Source organism: Cynocephalus volans, chromosome 9 (genome assembly GCF_027409185.1).
Source record: "Cynocephalus volans isolate mCynVol1 chromosome 9, mCynVol1.pri, whole genome shotgun sequence".
NCBI lineage: Eukaryota > Metazoa > Chordata > Mammalia > Dermoptera > Cynocephalidae > Cynocephalus > Cynocephalus volans.
The window spans coordinates 57183929-57203053 of NC_084468.1; positions in this window are offsets into that span (position 1 = coordinate 57183929).

Consider the following 19125-nt stretch of genomic DNA (forward strand, 5'->3'; position numbering starts at 1 on the left):
GTGCCTAGCCATACATAGTCACTTAGCAATATAATTGGTGTAGCTATGGCCTTAGCCCGACAAGTGGCGTAGCCGTGTAGCTAAACAGGTACCTTAATCTCTTGAGCCTATAACAAAGAGACACTGGTGTCTCTCAAGAGAAATTTGAAATAAAATATCTTTCCCTCTTTCCACTTACCCTTCCCTTTACTCCTTCCTAAGCATATATCAAAATACAGAAGGAAGTGTTGCTATCAATTCTTCAAGTTTGAGGACACTGTTCAGGCAAAATTTACTTAGAGACAGAAATTTGTAGAAGGGTGTATTAGTCTGCTGGGACTGCCATAACAAAATACCACAGACTGGGGGGCTTAAACAACAAAAACTTATTTTCTCACAGATCTGGAGGCTGGAAGTGTGAATTGAAGGTGCTGTCAGGATTGGTTTCTGGTGCAGCCTCTCTTCCTGGCACGGAGACAGCCACCTTCTCTTTATATCCTCACATGCCTCTTCTCTTTTGCAGAGAGAGAAAAATCTCTAATGTCTTGTCCTCTTATATGAACAGTCCTATTGGATTAGAGCCCCACCCTTATGCCCTCAGTTAACTTTAATTACCTCCCCAAAAAGCCCTGTCTCCAAATACAATTCCATTGAGGGTTAGGTCTTCAACATATGATTGGGGGAGAAGGGACACAACTTAGTCAATAACAAAGGGGTTTAAAAACTGGGGTGGGCGTGCTAGGCAAATACTACAGTTTCTCTTTCTCTTGTATTTCCTTTTGCTTCTGAATAGTATACATATCCATTAGCTACTGCCACAAAATTGCTGTGTTGCAAACCTCTTCTAAACACAGTGGCTAAAACGACAATACTATATTCTCAAAGATCTTTGTGCAGGTTGATGCTGATGCAGGCTGGGCTCGAGGTCCTGCTAATTTCACCTGGGTTAGCTCCCACACCTGGGGGTGTCCTGGGTGGTGCTCTGGACTGGGTTGTGGTAGGTCTGCTCTGTTCCATGTAATCCTCCTCCTAGGACCACCAGGTGGAGTTTGTCTTGTTCTTCTAATAGCAAGAAGTTCAAGAGAGTATGTCTAATTACACTCAGGGGCTTTGTTTGTGTAAATCTGCCAACACCCCATTGACCAAACAAGTTATTTGGCTATACTTAGAATCAAGGTAAGGGAAATTACACTATACCCATGAAAGTGGGGAAAGAGAATAAATAATTTTTAAAATTAACTTAATCTATCATTATATATATGGCTTCTTACCACATTAAAATGTTGAGACCCAAGACTTTGGCATAGACTTTGGGGTAGAAATAGACTGAACAGAACATTAAGTATACCAGTAATTTGGTTCTAGAGCTTAGAAAAGAGGTTTTAATAAATTACAACTTAACTAATTAAAACATTAAATTGAGATTTGGGAACCCCAGCAAGTGTTAATTTGTGTTGCTTAATTAATATTGTATAATACCCTCCTAATCTCCTCAAATCCATTTTAACCTTTCTTTAAGATGATCTTAAGAAATGGGGAGCTGCTATTCAAAGGGTATAAAGTTTCAGTTATACAAGATAAGTTCTAGAGATCTGCTGTACAACATTATGCCTATAACAATATCGTACTGTGCACTTGAAAAAGTTGAGAGTAGATCTCATGTTAAGTGTTCTTACCACAATAAAATAAAACGATTAGTTCTGAGAGAAAAATAGAATTCAGTGAGATCACAAGTGATGGCCTCCGGCAGAATGCCTGACATGAAGTTTTCTTTCTCATGAAAGCTTTCTTCTGCCCATTATTCAAACGTAATTAAAATTGGCCCATGCATAGCGTTATTTTTTCTTAAAGTCTTAGTTTCCAACATTTTAAGTTTCTAAACTCGTTTTAGATTTTAAAGAGAAACACCTGAATACAGTTGAATTGACCTAACAATCTGATCTTTATTTTAGTGCCTAGGCAGGAAAATAATCCTGTTTCCCAAGCCATTCATTTCCCAGAACCTTATTATAAAACCAATACCCTTTAAGATCATCCTCAATACAGGAAGGCCAAACGGCAATGTTTTTAATCTAACATATGCCATAGACTTATAAAACCCACAAGAGATATGTCAAAAGACCTTTGCAAAGTCCCACATGCATAACTGTCACAATAGCATACAATTTCTCAATCTGTTGAATGTAATGATGAATTTAAATAATCCCTTCAGACATCTAATGGTGATTTCTGCATACCTGATATAAGCTGAGAAAAACAGAGCCACAGTGATATTGAGACAGAGTGGTTGACAAAGCTTACTCATAGCCTCATGTGTTTTTGCTCCTCACACTGGCCTTAAGGACACATGATTCAAACATGATCCTCGAAACATTTACAAGTAATGTAAGTTGTGAACTTTCCAGGTTTCCTGTAAGTCGTGAAAACCACAAATGTTAAATCTGTGAATGGCAAGGGTTCACTCAGCCATGAGATAGAATTCAGAGGAATATCGAAGGGTGAAAGATATTCAGTAGAACGAAGTAAAGTACACAAACCCCCTGCAGTGGCACAAATGAGAGATTTCATATGTTAGGCTCAGCTTTCACATGATCAGGGAAAATACACAACAACTGAGTACAAAAAGAAGCAAATAACCTGAGAAACAAGCTCTGCTAAGAAATAAATATTCTCAAGCTCCTATTATGCAATAAACATCCATTAGCATATAACCTTTCATTTACAGGTACACATGGGAAACCTGCCAATAGAACACTATATGCTGAAGACAATTAAATCAGCATTACAGAGAGAAGAGCACAAATAGAGACCTTCTAAACAATTTAACTACAAGAGCCACTTTTACTGGAAGACAGAGCTTGAACTCTCTTATCACCAACTATTTGTAAGATAAAATTTCAGACTGGTAGTAGAAACGCAATACCAGATGCTCTTTATTACCAACCAACTCTGTTGTTCTGTTACAATGCCCTCCCACTTTAATGTTGGGGTGTTCATATAAATACTAAATTTTATTAAGTAGCAGTGATGTTGATGATGATGATAATGATGATGATGGTGATGAAGCTGTGGCCGATGATGATAGTAGATGACATTTATTGAATGTTTTTTACCTACCAGGCATCTGTTCTATGTGCTAAATATGAATTATGACATTTAACTACCACAATAATCCTATAAGATAAATTGTATTGCTTTCCCCTTTTTATAGGAGAGGAAAAAGAGGTACGGAGCCAGTAAGCACAACAGTAGAGACAGACTCAAAATGAGGTGGTTTGGTTTCAGAGTCTGAGTCCTTTACCCAAAAAGTTTGCTGAAATGCTGAAGAGTGGTTAAGAGCATTGACCAGAATTCAAATGTCACCTCTTTGTCTTACTCGCTGTGCAACTTTGAGGAACTGACATAACCACTAAACAGGATTTCTTTTCATCTGTAAAATGGATATGAATAAACATGCCTAACTTCAATTAAGCTTATCATAAGGCTTAAATGAGACTAAGCATGTAAGTTTATGACATGGTATGTGGAACAAAGATTTCAAAAATATTACCTCCTTTTTTAAAATTGGAACTATGATTTTATTGATAATATTTTCCATGAAAATTGCATACATATAACACTGATTAGAAATAAATTCACTAAGTGTTTTCCATTAATAAATTCAATTCACTGGTAAATGCAAACACAAATTATACAAATAATTCTCTATTTTATTTATATTGTATTATTGATTAGCCATAGCCATTTATTAATGCCATTTTGATTCTTTTTTTTAAGAAATTTATTTTTTCAATTGACAGTTATTGATCATATGTATTTATGGGGTTCAAAGTTATATTTCAATGTATGTATACAATGATGATCAAATCAGGGTAATTGGTACAATCATCATCACAAAACTTCAACATTACTTTATGATAAGAACTTTTGAACTCTTCTCCTCCAGTCATTTGAGAACATACAATAAATTATTGTTAATTACAGTTGCCTAGCTCTAATGTACACCACTAGAACTTATTTTTCCTATCTAGCTATAATTTTTTGTCCATTAACTAACCTCTCCCATTCCCCCACTCCCCTCTCTCTTTTCCAGCCTCCAGTAACCACAATTCTACTCTTTACTTCTAAATGTTCACCTGATTTATGAATGAAAACATGCGATATTATGTTTCTGTGTCTGATTTCACTTAACATAATGTCTTCCAGGTTCATACATGTTGCCACAAATGACAGGATTTCATGTTTTTCATTGCTGAGTAGTATTCCATGTGTATATATACCACATTTTCTTGATCCATTCATCTGTTGATGGTCACTTAGCTTAATTCCAATCTTGGCTATTGTAAATAGTGCTGCAGTAAACATGGGGGCACATACATCTCTTCAGTATGCCAATTTCCTTTCCTTTGGATAAATACTCAGCAGTGGGATAGCTGGATCATAAGGTAGTTCTATTTTTAGTTTTTTGAGGAAACACTATCCTGTTTTTCATAATGTTTTCATAATGGCTATACTAAGTTACATTCCCACTAATAGTGTATGAGTTCTCTTTTCTCTGTATCCTTCCAGCACTGTTGTTTTTTGTCTTTTTAATAATAGCCATTCTAACTGAGATGAGATATTTCATTTGTTGTCGACCAGTACCCTGAGGGGAGATGGTGGGAAATGAAGAAAGACACGATTTATTTTATGGGATCAGGAGGACCCTGCAGGCTGCTGACCTGTAAAGCATCTCAGTTTATTTTAGTTTCCTTTTTATAAGCCAGTGAAAATAACAAATTGTACTGATTAAATTAGTTATATCTGATACCAAGCTATTTCCACAACAAAACATTTTCAGCTGCCACGGCACTTGAAGATTCATACCTAACTAATTATCAACAAAATAAGAACATAAATTTCTCATTTACTAAGCTTCCAGGGTCCTGGGTTCAAACAAAGGTCAGACCTCAAAGAGAGGGAGAAGGGGAAAGTAGGCAAAAGGGATGCCAGCCTTGCTGGCTTCCCCAGAATAGCAAGGACTTTGTCAACTTGCTTATTCAGTACCCCACATTCATTGGTTTTGATTTTCATTTCTTTTATGATTAGTGATGTTGCGCATTTTTTTATATACCTGTTGGGCATTTGTATGTCTTCTTTTGAGAAATGTCTATTCAGGTCATTTGCCTATTTGTTAATCCGATTATTTGGGGTTTTTTGCTGTTCAATTGTTTACATTTGTTTTATAGTATGGATATTAATCTCTTGTCAGATGAATAATTTGCAAACATTTTCCCCCATTCTGCTGGTTGCCTCTTTGTTCAGTTGACTGTTTCTTTTGCTGTACAGAAGCTTTTTAGTTTGATAAGATTATATATGTCTATTTTTGCTTTTGTTGCCTATGCTTTAAAAGTCTTCTCCATAAAATTTTTGCCCAGACCAATGTCTTGGAGTGTTTCCCCTATGTTTTCTTCTAGTAGTTTTATAGGTTTTGATCTTATACTTAATTCTTCAATCCATTTTGAGTGGTTTTTGCACATGGTAAGAGATAGGAGTCTAGTTTCTTTCTTTCACATGAGAAAATTCAGTTTCCCAGCACTATTTATTGAAGAGGCTGTACTTTTTCCAGTGTATGTTCTTGGCATCTTCATCAAAAATTAGTTGGCATTAGATTTATAGGTATATTTCTGGGTTCTCTATTCTGTTCCATTGGTCTATGTGTCTGTCTTTATACCAGTACTATGCTATTTTAATTACTACAGCTTTGTAGAACATTTTGAAGTGAAGTAGTGTAATGCCTTCAGTTTTGTCCTTTTTGCTGAAGATTGCTTTGGCCATTTGAGGTCTTTTGCAGTTCCATTTAAATTTTAGGATTGTTCTTTCTGTTTCTGTGAAGAATATCATTGGTATGTTGACAGGGATTGCATTGAACCTACAGAAGAGTTTGGGAAGTATGGTTATTTTCACAATATTAATTTTTGCAATCCATGATCATGGAATGTCTTTCCATATTTTTGTGTCCTCTTGCATTTTTTTCATCAGTGTTTTGTAGTTTTCATTGGGGAGATCTTTCATCTCCTTAGTTAAATTTATTTCTAGGTATTTCATTTTTGGGTAACTATTGTAAATGATATGGCTTTCTTAATTTCTTTTTCAGCTAGTTTGTTGTTGATGTATAGAAATGCTACTGATTTTTGTATGTCAATTTTGTATTCTGCAACTTTATCAAACTCATTTATCAGTTCTATAAGTTTTTTGATGGAGTCTTTAGGTTTTTCTATATAAGATCACATCTGCAAACAGGGACAATATAACTTTCTCTTTTCTAATTTGGATGCCCTTTATTTCTTTCTCTTGATAATTGCTATAGCTAGAATTTCCAGTACTGTATTAAATAAGAGTGGTGATAGTGAGCATTTTTGTCTTTTTCCTGTTAGTAGAGGAAAAGTCTTCAACTTTTCTCTGTTTAGTATGATGTTAGCTGTGGTTTTGTAATATATGGCCCCGTTGTGTTGAGATAATTTCCTTCTATATTTAATTTGTTGAGAATTTTTATCATGAAGGAATGTTAAATTTTATCAAATGCTTTTTCTGCATCTATTGAGATGATCATATGTTTTTTGTCCTTCATCTTATTGATGTGGTATATCACATTTATTGATTTGTGTATGTTGAACCATCCTTGCATCCCTGGAATAAATCCCACTTGACCATGGTGTATAAATTTGTGCTGTTGAATTAGGTTTGCTAGTGTTTTGTTGAGAATATTTGCATCTATGTTCTGCAGCTATATTTGATGGTAGTCTTCTTTTTTATGTTTCCTCATTGTCTCATTTAGTATTAGGATTATGCTGGCCTCATTTAGTATTAGGATTATGCTGGCCTCATAGTATAAATTTGTGCTGTTGAATTAGGTTTGCTAGTGTTTTGCTGAGAATATTTGCATCTATGTTCTGCAGCTATATTTGATGGTAGTCTTCTTTTTTATGTTTCCTCATTGTCTCATTTAGTATTAGGATTATGCTGGCCTCATAGAATGAATTTGAAAAAATACCCTCTCCTTTGATTTTTTGGAATAGTTTGAGGAAAATTGATATTAATTCTTGAAAAGTTTGGTAGAATTCAACAGTGAAGACATTTGGCCCTGGGCTTAACTTTTCAGACTGCTGATTACTGATTCAATCGCATTACTCATTATTGGCCTGTTCATATTTTCTATTGCTTCTGGGTCCATCTTGGTAGATTGTATGTGTCTAGAAATTTATCTAGGCACTATTTCTCTTTTATTACTGAAGGATAGCTTTTCTGGGTATAGTGTTGTAAGCTGGCATTTTTTCTCTTTCAAAACTTTGAATATACCATCTTTTCTTCTAACCTATGAGGTTTCTGCTGAGAAATCTGCTGTTAGTCTGATGGGGAGTCCCTTACAGGTGATTTGATGCTTTTCTCTTGCTGTTTTTAGAATCTTCTCTTTGTCTTTGACTTTTGATAATTTGACTAAACAGTTCCTTGAATGATGCCTTTTCTCTTCTCTTCCCCTCTGGAAGGCCCATAATACATATCTGTGTGCTTAATGTCCCATAGATCTTATACGCTTTCTTCATTATTTTTTACTCTTTTTACTGTTGTTGTTCAACTGGGTTATTTCAAAAGACCTGTCTTCAAATTACAAAATTCTTTCTTCTGCTTGATCTAGCCTATTGCTTAAGCTTTGGTTGTATTTTTTATTTCATTTAATGAATTCTTCAGTTCCGTGATTTCTGCTTAGTTATTTTTTGTGATATCTAGCTCTTTCCTGAGCCTGTCTCTCAGATCATTAATTGTTTTTGATTTTGTTGTGTTGTCTATCTGTATCCATTTCCATCTCATTGAGTGGAACAGTCACTTCTAATTTTCTGTAGTAACTTTTGAATGGAGAGACTCTTTTCTACAAATGTGTTATAGTTATATAATGTCAGTCAGGTAGGGTCTTTTAGGTTTGGTTCTGTGTGAGCACAGTAGTGTAGTCTCCATGTGATTTTTTTTCAAGTGTATTCAACATCAGCTTTGTCTGTGAGTGCTTCTGTGGCCTAGGTGCTGGGACACTTGGCAGCTCCTTGCTAAAGTAGATGAAACTAAACAGGGTTGCTGGGGCTGCAGGCAGGACCTCAAGACCCTGGGAAATGTGCTAATGTGCTCAGTCCTTCCTCAGCTGAAGTGAAAAACCATGGACACGGTGTTTGGATTCACTGTTGAGACTTTGAAGTTCCAGGAGAGGTGCTGTGGCAATCAGCTGTCCCCTCCCCTAAAGTAGGCAGCATTGCCAGGGTAATGAGTGGGACTGTGTATCCCTTCAGCTAAGAAGCTACAGAGTTCCCCAGTGCTTTTCCCAGGGAGGAAGTCACTGGGGTTTCAGCCAGGATCTCAGACTCCTGAGAAAGTCACTGGGTTGTTCTGTATCTCCTCAACAGGAGTAGTAAAATACTGTACAGTGTCACTAAGGTTGTAGGCAAGATCTAGGGTCCCTGAGAAAAGTGTTAGCATTCTTTGAAGCTCGTCAGCTAGAGTAGGCCACTCCAAGCAAGGTGGTTTGTGTTGTGGGTGGGACCTACATCCCCAAGAGAGACACTGGGTCATTCTGAAGCTCCTCAGCTGGGGTGGGTAGTTCTTCATAGCTTTGCTTGATCTGCACACAGGACTCTATGCCCCAGGAGAGGCACATTGGTGCTTTGCAGCTTCTCAGCTGAAGGGGGTGGCTCTGGGCAGGCTTGCCAGAGCTGCAACTGGACTCTGGGTCTCCAAGAGAATCACAGTTGCTCCACTGAAGAAAGCAGAACAGCTGGTGATGGCAGAAGACCTTGATCGGTCAGCTGTCAGGTTCCAAAAAATGTGAGCACTGGTTCCCTTTGTCTTGGGGGTGGCATCTGCACTGTACTGGACCACTTGCCCCCAGGTATATAGGGTACTGTGTGGGTTTGGGTGCCAGGGTCATGGTGTGATGAGGGGGCCTTAAAGATGCTGGCACTACTGGGCCTCAGGGCCAATACATTCTGTTGTTGGCTCTGATAGCAAAATGGCAGTATGCCACAGCAGACTGTGACACAGCCGATAGGGGCAGGGCTCAGCATAAATTCCCTCTCTTGATTAATGCTATCACAAGGGCTCTAAGCAGCTCCCTATACTGGACTCATGGCATGCAAGGACAGTGTGGCTCTCTTGTAGCTTGGATTGCAGGCATCCGCGGTGGAAGCATATACCATCAGGGATTATTTTTGCTTACCATTTCACCACAGCAAGGAGTCTTTCCTGTCTCTGAGCTGATCATGGACGGGTGCATCATTTGTCTTTCTATGCTGCTATCTCAAGCTTCTGAGCTTCAGGAGGTCCTTTTCACTATTTTTTCTGAATTCCAGTGTTTTCTACTAGACACTCTATTCCACATGTGATTATCTATTTGCTGTTTTGAAATTTCTTTGTGTCGGAGGCAAGATCTAGGTGCCTCTAGTCAGCCATCCTGAGCCTCCCTCTCTGCTTCTCTCAGTATTAACTCTTATTAAGAGCTCTATTGGCTCTTATTTCATGAAAAGGAAATTTAACTTGTCACATGTCACTCTCATCCTAAACAATGACTCATTAGTTCTAATAATTAGCTTTGTTAAAATACACCACAAACTGTATACTTATATCAAAATATAAATTATGAATTCACAAAATAATAATTATTATTAAAAAGTATAATTTTATACATTTTAACCTGAAAACATAGGAGCTGATTTATATTTAGGACAGTTGTTATAGAACATAAATAGCCTTTTTCTACCCAAACCTAATCCACATTTTAACATTTCTTTCTTCTAGGACCCAGTTAACAGCTTGAAACTCTAGATAAACTCACCTAGATCCTCATACAATGATAGAAAATTGGAAAAAAACTACTCAGTGACTTTAAAAATTGTCTTTAAGAAAACTCTTAAAAGTATCTTGGAATTGTGAAATTACTGTATCAATTAGCTATCGATGTGAAACAAACAAGAACATGTTTTCAGTGGCATGCCACAATATGCATTGATTCTCATAGATCTGCAGGTTGGTCAGCCAAGGCGACACTTCTTCAGGCTAAGGAGCTGCTGCTTCCTCATGCAAATCTGAGGTTGGCTGGGTTGACTTTGGACCACATATGCTCCCTCTGGAGCTCAGTGTGAATGAGCAACACCACCCAGAGAAGGCTTTTCTTGTGGTTATGGCAGAGGCAAAGAAAACAAAACATGCAGTCTCTTAAGGTCTAGGCTGGGAACTGATAACATGTTGCTTCTGCCTCATTCTATTGGCAAAACAAGTCACATGGCCAAGCTCAAGATTGAGAAGTGGGAAATACACATTGCCCAGAATGAGACCACGACAAGATGTATATAGAAGGAAGTGTGACAAACTGGGACAATAATAAGCTACGAAAAAGATCAGAATCCCTTTTGGGAAAAGACAAGCTGATAAGCAGTGACTTTCTGAGCAAGATAATCTTTCAACACCCTGGTATCTTGGTTCCTTGATTTCTTCATCTCTGGTAATCTTTTTCTTTACCTTACCTCAACCATCAACTACTATCTTCACATCTTTTATTTCAAGCAGCTCTTTTGAGCTACAACTTTCTATTCTTCCAGGTCACCCACTTAGGTAATAATTCTATTATTAATAAAACATTATAAAATATTTAATATCATTATTTTTGTACTGAGTGTTTATTATGTGTCAGGCACTGAATTCAGTGCTGTATATATATTAACTCATATAACCCTCATAACAATACCATAAAATAGTGACTATTCTTATCCCATTAACTATTGTTATCTTGTTATCCCATAACACAGAGATATTAAGTAACTTTCCTAGGACATGCACATAAATGGCAGAGTCTCATTTCAAACAAAGACAATCTGGCTTCAACCACTATAGATATTACCTTTCCATTCCTACATTTCTTTGACCAAATTTAGACCTTTAAAATATAAACCCTAGGTCTTTTTCACTATCAATCACCTTCTTATGTCTTGTTCATTTTCTAACCCTACTGATATTATGTGGGCCATCATTATATTCACTCGCCTGAAACCCCCGTTTACTTGTTCATGCCTTCCTTTGCCCACAGTATTCACCGTGCATAGCTAAAACCTAGAGTAAACCCAGCTCTCCTCCTAACTTCTGAAACTGTACTTGAATATCTTCTTATTTCCAGAGAAAGAAACACATTGACATTAGGCAGTTTCACATTAAATTTATAACCTCAAATCACAACTGACCCACAACACTTCCTGACAGTTTGAAAATATTACTCTAGTATTTTCGCTTTCCCACTTTCCCAAATAACTATTTCACCAACATCTTAGTGTTGGCAAAATACTGTCATATTTTGTCAGTTTTAGGGCTCTTTTTCAAATTTTTAAATCTTTTTTTCAAAATTTGCCATCAGCCATATGGCAAATCATGTCATTGCATGAGTATATCCAAACCAAAAAAGTATCTCTACCAAATCTTGCAGAATGGATGTCAACATCTTGGAATAGTGAAGCATTCTTTTAACCTCTATCTATAAACAAAACTGTTGTGGGGCAGGGTGAGGCAAGTTGTGAATCAGAGGTATTTAATAACTTTCTCAAAATACTAGTCAAAAGTAGGCTAGCTCTATAAAATTTCAAAGTCAATTTAAGAGCATAGGTTTTTGTTTGTTTATGAAGTTTTCTCATTTGATCTATTTTATTTTAGTTTGTTTTTTTTTCCTCAGTGCTATGTCACCAACACTAGATTGCACAGAGGACAATATTGTAAGGAAAAAACACAAACATCAAAAATCATGGGTCAGAAGTGATTTGGAAGCATAAGATTCTGAATATGAAGTTTAAAGAGTACTTTGACCTGTTTATCTCATTTATATATTTTAAAATTTATGTACTATAATGATAGATGATAAAAAATATGTCTAAATCTAAAAAAAAAATTAATGCATATAAAAGTCATTTGGAAAATGTCATATCACAATTTAATTATCAGTGATTTTTCTTTTTGGGTACTATTAATGATGATGTATCTTGCATATGGATATTAAAGAAAGAAAAGCTTTATTACTAAAGAAATTCTAATATCTTTTAATACATTACACGAAAGTATGTGGTAGACAGAATAATAGACCCTGACGATGTCCATGTCCTAATCTCTAGAACCTGTGAATATATTACCTCCTATGGCAAAGAAACTTTGAAGATGTGGTTACATAAGGAAATTTGAGATGGGAAGTTTATCCTGGATTATCTGGGTGGGCCCAGATGCTGAAATGATTATTTGAAGATAGAGGAAGAGGCCAGGAGCCAAGGAATACAAGAGGCCTCTAGAAGCTAGAAAAGGCAAGAAAATAGATTCTCCTCTACAGCCTCCAGAAGTATCACAACCCTGCCCACATCTTCATGTTGGAATTTCTGATCTCCAGACATCCCATTTTTACAGTAGCCATAGAAAACTAATACAAGTATCTGTGATCTAAAATATTTTGATCAATGGAACAGAATAGGAAACCTGGTAATCAACTCACATACTTACAGCTAGCTGATCTTTGACAAAGGCAGCAAGAACGTACATTGGGGAAAAGACTGCCTCTTCAATAAATGGTACTGGGAAAATTGGACATCCATATGTAGAAAAATGAAACTGGTCCTGTACCTCTCACCATTTACCAAAATCAACTCAAAATGGATTAATGGCTTAAATATAAGACCTGAAGCCATAAAATTACTAAAGGAAAATATAGGGGAAACACTCCTGGTAACAGGATTGGGCAAAGACTATGAGTAAGACCCCACAAGCACAAGCAACAAAATAAAAAATTAAAAAATGGGATTATATCAAACTAAAAAGCTTCTGCACAGCAAAGGAAACAATCAACAGAACAGAAAGATAGCCTACGGAATGGGAGAAAATATTTGCAAACTATACATCCAACAAGGGATTAATATCCAAAATATACAAAGAACTCAAACAAGTATACAGAAAAAAACCAAATAATCCAATTTAAAAAAAATGGGCAAAGGAGATGAATAGACAGTTTTCAAAGGAGGACAGACAAATGGCCAACAGGTACATGAAAAAATGCTCAGCATCACTAGCCATCAGAGAATGAAAATGAAAACCACATTGAGATATCATCTCACCCCAGTTAGAATGGCCATTATTTAAAAAACTGAGACTAACAAATGCTGGTGACAATGTGGGAAAAGGGGAAGTCTTCTATACTGTTGATGGAACTGTAAATTAGCACAGCCATTATGGAAAACAGTATTGAGTTTTCTCAAACAACTACAGATAGAACTACCATATGAGCCAGCAATCCCACTACTGAGTATATATCCAAAAGAATGGAAATCATGTCAAAGGGATACCTGCACTCCCCTGTTCATTGCAGCTCTATTTACAATAGCCAAAATATGGAACCAACCTAAGTGTCCATCAGTAGATGACTGGAATAAAAAAAAAAAAATGTGGTATATATACACAATGGAATTCTACTCAGCCATAAAAAAGAATGAAATTCTGCCATTGGTAGCAACATGGTTGAGTCTGGAGAAAATTATGTTAAGTGAAATAAGCCAGACAAAGACACAGAAATACTGCATGTCTCACTCATAACTGGCTGCTAGGAAGCTAAGAAGGAAGTGGGGGGAGGGAAGGAGGGAAGAATGAAGGAATGAAGGAAAGAACAAAAGATCAATGTATTGTGCTCTTTCTTTCTTTCTGGTATTCAAGGATACTAGAGATGGTGGGGAGAGGGAGGGGGTTTGGGAAGTGATAGGTTGGGCAAAGAGCATAAAGAAATACCATGATTTGTAAAAATGAATATACTAATACTAATAATAAATAAAAATTTAACAACAAAAAAAAAATATTTGCCAAACCAGTTTGAATACAGAGAGGTTTTGCCACAGTACCTTATATAACATTCTGAAGAATGACCTCTGGGAAATGCTGCTTTAGCTTGTCCCAGACACATCAGGGCTAGCAGTTAAGAGACCAGAGCAAATATTTTCTCCCACTTTGAGGGAGTTGTCTTTCACTCTTGTTTCCTTTGCTGTGCAGAAACTTTTTAGTTTGATATCATTCAATCTGTCTATTTTTGCTTTTGTTGCCTGTGCTTTCAAGGTCTTTGCCAAACCAAACAGTCTTTGCCACACCAATACCCTGAAGTGTTTCCCTACATCTTATTCTAATTGTTTTATAGGTTTGGATCTTATATTTAAGTCTTCAATTCATTTTTATTTGATTTTTCTCATGTGAAACCTAAGAAAGTAGATCACATAGAAGTAGACAGTAGAATGATGGTTACCAGAGGCTGGGAAGCATGGGAGGAGGAGAAATCGTGAGAGGTTGGTTAACAAATACAACATTACAGCTAGAGAGAAAGAATAAGATCTAGTGCTCTATGGCATTGTAGGGTGACGATAATTAACCACAATTTATTTTACACTTTCAATTAGCTAGAAGAGAGGATTTTCAACGTTCCCAACACAAAAGAATAATAAATGTTTAAGGTCGTGGGGGAGAAAAATCAGTAGTTGCCAGAATTTCAGGGGAGGATTGAGGGAGAGAGGGACAAATAGGTGGAGCACAGAGGATTTTTAGAACAGTGAAAATATTCTGTTTGGCACTGCTATAATGGTGAATACATGACATTATGCATTTGGCAAAAACGATAGAACCATACAACACATACAGTCAATCCTAATGTAAGCTTTAGTTAATAATAGCATATCAATATTTATTCATAATTGTAACAAACATACCACACTCATACAAGATGTTAATAAGAGGAGAAACTGTGGGAGAGGGGGTATGTGAGTTGTTTGTACTTTCTGCTCAATCTCTCTGTACACCTAAAACTGCTACAAAAATAAAATCTATTACTTTACAAAAAGAGAAGCTGCCCTATCTTTTGCCTACTCCATTATCAATTTAAATGTAAACCTGATAAGACAACCCTTTTCTCCTTTATCATTTCAATTGATTAAAAATATCTTTCTACCAATCACTATCATCACCTCATCTGCTCTGTTACATTTTTACAATAAATTATTTTAATATAATGCCACCTTATCCATTTAAATTCAAAAAATATTTAAAAGTTTAATGGATATCAGGCATACTGATATACTTGAGGAGAAAAAGGAATATATTTGGTCCTTGGCCTCTTTTAGATTTTAAAGTAGATTGCAAAAGCTTTAGTAAAAAATGAATTAAGAAACATTTATCTTAAATTCATAAATAGTTCTGGAAACTCAAAATGCTCTAATGTATATAAAATATTGGGACACTCAGACCTAGTAAAAACTATTCTAGAATAATAATATTACTGAGTTTAACATATATAGGTTTTCTACTTTCTCTTTCTTAAATATAATTATGTGTGTAATAATTATACACATAGGCATATATACACACAACACATATATACTTAGCTGTATGACTAAGTCTAATAATTAATTTCCAAAAAACAATATGGCTTTTGCTAATGGTAAAATAGGATATGAACAGTAATGTAGAATATGAAGGCTTTAATATTTCTATTGGAATAGAGATATCTATGTCTTAACTGTTAGGTTCAGCGAGACCTGAAAAGGCACCTGGCTCGGGTATCTCTCTCTTCTCCATCTCGCTGTACCTAACATTAATCTAGAAATAAATTCTACTTGTTTTATTTGAGAATTGCTAGTTACAATGGAGCAGAGAAAAATCAATAGTTTCTTAGTAAGGGGTAAAACACAAACACACACAAAGAGCAATCTTGCTATAAGAATTGGATCTGATGGTAAAGATCAGATTCCTCTTAAATTCTATACCAAAAATAAAAGATAAGATATCTGCCAGGAGACCAAGTATTATATCAACATGGGCCAGGGAAGGCAACTGTAAAATTAGTGCACCCTATGTGTTTACACTTTTTCCTTTAAAAGACTTATGTCTATTCACACAGTATGCTCAGCTATAATGGAGTACATGAGTAGTCCAATGCTAGGTCACTGGGAAATAGGCATTTACTATCTTTCAGCCATATTTATTCATTTATTATATATTTAACTTCTCAGTTGCTATATGCCAAACACTTTGATAGGCACTAGGAATAAAATGTGTTCATGCTATGAAGGAACCCACATGCCAGTAAATAAGATAAAGATAATTATAAAAAATGTTATGGCAGAAATGTGATCTGCAATTGTAAAAACCCAAGGAAGTAACTAACCACTGGCAAAGAGATGTATGAGCGGTCAGAGGGGTTCAAAACTTCAGAAAAGTTCCTTATGGATGAGGAAAGAGAGTGGTTTCTTGAGATGTAATCTACTCCTGGTGAAGATGCTGTGAATAAATGACAACAAAATTATAGAATATTAAATAAACTTAATTGATAAAGCAGCAGCAGAGTTTGAGAGGATTGACTCCAATTTTGAAAGAAGTTGTACTATGGATAAAATGCTACCAAAGAGCATCACAAGCTACAGAGAAATTTTGCATGAAAGGAAGAGTCAATCAATGCAGCAAATCGTATTGTTGTCTTAGTTTAAGAAATTGCAACAAGCACTCCAGCCTTCAGTAACCACCACTTTGATCAGTCAGCAGCAATCAACTTCATGGTAGGATCCTCCACCAACAAAAAGATTATGACTCGCTGAAGGCTCAGATGATCATTAGCATTTTTTAGCAATAAAGTATTATCTAATTGAGGCATATACACATTTTTTTTAGACAGAATGCTGTTGCACAATTAATAGACTAGAACATAGAGTAAGCATAACTTTTATATGCACTGTAAAACCAAAAAATGTATGTGACTTGCTTAATTGCTACATTTGCTTTATTGCTGTGATCTGGAACCAAAACCACAATATCTCTGAGGTATGCCTGTATTAATTATTATAATTAACTAGAGATTACTTAAAATATATGAGAGGAAGTGCATAAGGTACATGTAAATGCTATGCCATTTTATATAAGGGACTTGACCATCCATGAATTTTGGTATCCATAGAAGGTCCTGGAAAAAATCCCCCACTGATATATACAGATGCTCCTCAACTTATGATGGGGTTATGTCCTGATAAATCAATCATTAGTCAAAACTAGCATAAGTCTAAAATGCATTTACCCTGATAAACCCATCATAAGTTCAAAAAATCATAAGTCAAACCATGATAAGTCAGGGATTTTTTTTTTGTGTGTGTGTGTGTGTGTGTGTACACATATATACACACATATATTTGTATAAATATATATTATATCTGTGTATACAAAAACATACAATATACACATTTATATATACTGTATATATACATATATCACATGTATACTGTCTAACAACATGGAGTAAATATGAAATAAAACATTCTGTAATGCAAAAAAAATACTGTGCATTTTTTTTTGCTTCTCTCTCTCTCCCTTTCTCTTTCTTTTCTTTTTTATTTCACCTTTTTGGAAATGCATGTTATTCAGCTGTTCAGCATATCTTCTAATTACCAACAGTAGTAAATTCAGTAATTTAAATTTTTCCTTTAAAGTCTAATTTATGAATTTTCCTTTAAAATAATATTCATTTTCATAATAAAAACATATAATAAAATTATTGTGAATATTTCCTAAACACTTTCAAAATTTTTCATGGTTTTGATGACATGTGAATTAATAAAAAATCATTGTTTATCAAACATGGCCTTATTAAGAAAAAAAAGAGAAAATAACTCAAGGTCTACCTATGTGTTTAGCTGTAAAGGAAAAGGGTGGTTGGAGAAGGGGGAACAATACTACTTTTGTGACTTTTTAATTTATCTCTTTAATGACATAATAATAGAATTAAATAAATATCAATAAATTTTGTTCATTCAAAAATCTGTTGAGCACTCACAATTAAGAAAATTACTAAGAATTTATTATTTACCATAATAAATTCTAATGTAGCAATCTTTAAAAACTTTCAAGTTTTCTATATAATGGGGGAAAAGATCAGGCATGTGTAAGTCTTTTATTTGCTAATTTTAACACAAGGTTAAAAAGATACATAGAATTTGGACATTTGGAGATTATTTCCACGAACGGTTCAAGCTGAAGGACTAGCACAAGCAGTAGCATGGAGGAAGCGAGCTTAGGGCATTCAGGAAATAGTCAGAAGTTCTCTGAACTTGAGCACAGTGTGTGAAAGGAGGAATAAAAGTAGGATTAAAATGACCAGGTTGTGATTAGGAATGCAGTAAGCAAAGTAAGCTAAGTAGTACAGATTTCATGTTTCTATATGATATGAAGAATTGAACATTTGGGGCCTTTAATGAATATGAAATGACAGGGATAAAACTTAAAACCCTAAGGATGTTATACCTGCAGTTCACAGGGACATTGGTAATAGCAGGCTCATGTAAGGCAAAAAATTACATACATTCACATTTTTAATTTTTCTTGTTTTTTATGGATTCATCAAAATATTAATAACTGTAAATCCCAAATATTTACTCTATTTTGGGGTAGCTAGATGATAGAAATATATAAAAGGAGTATAATAAAATATTGCTTTTGCCTTGAACAACCTCTTTATCTAGTTAAAAACAAAAATCCAAATCATGCAAAACAATTAAAATAAAACCAATTCATGTAAGGGTAAAATCAATATGTAGTTTCAGTGAAGGGAAGAATTGGGGAGAACTGGCTTAATCAAGAAAGTTTAATTAGAGCATTAATGCAGATTAGTGGTTAAGGAAACTTGCTCTGGAATTAGAATAAATGGTGTTCAAATCCCTGCTGTGTAATTAACTGTGTGATCTTGGGCAAGTAACTTAACTGCTTGGGATGTGTCCTATTGGATAAAATTGGAAGGATTCTACAAAAATGTATGTGAAGACCTAAAATTATACCAGGCATACAGTGGGAACTCAACAGAGTAGTTCTTTTCTCTTCTCTGTTCCTTTCCCTAAGGATGAATCAGAAAAATCAGAGACAATATCAGAAAATATACTGTGCACTTTTGGCTAAAAATAATAAGTGTAATTCTAGGAATTTTTGAAAAGAAAGAAAAACAAAATATGGAAAAGATCACTTATAATTTTACTACACAAAATAAACACACTAAAGATTTTGTTGTATTTTTTTTCCTCAGAGAGAGAGAGAAGGAGAGAGTAC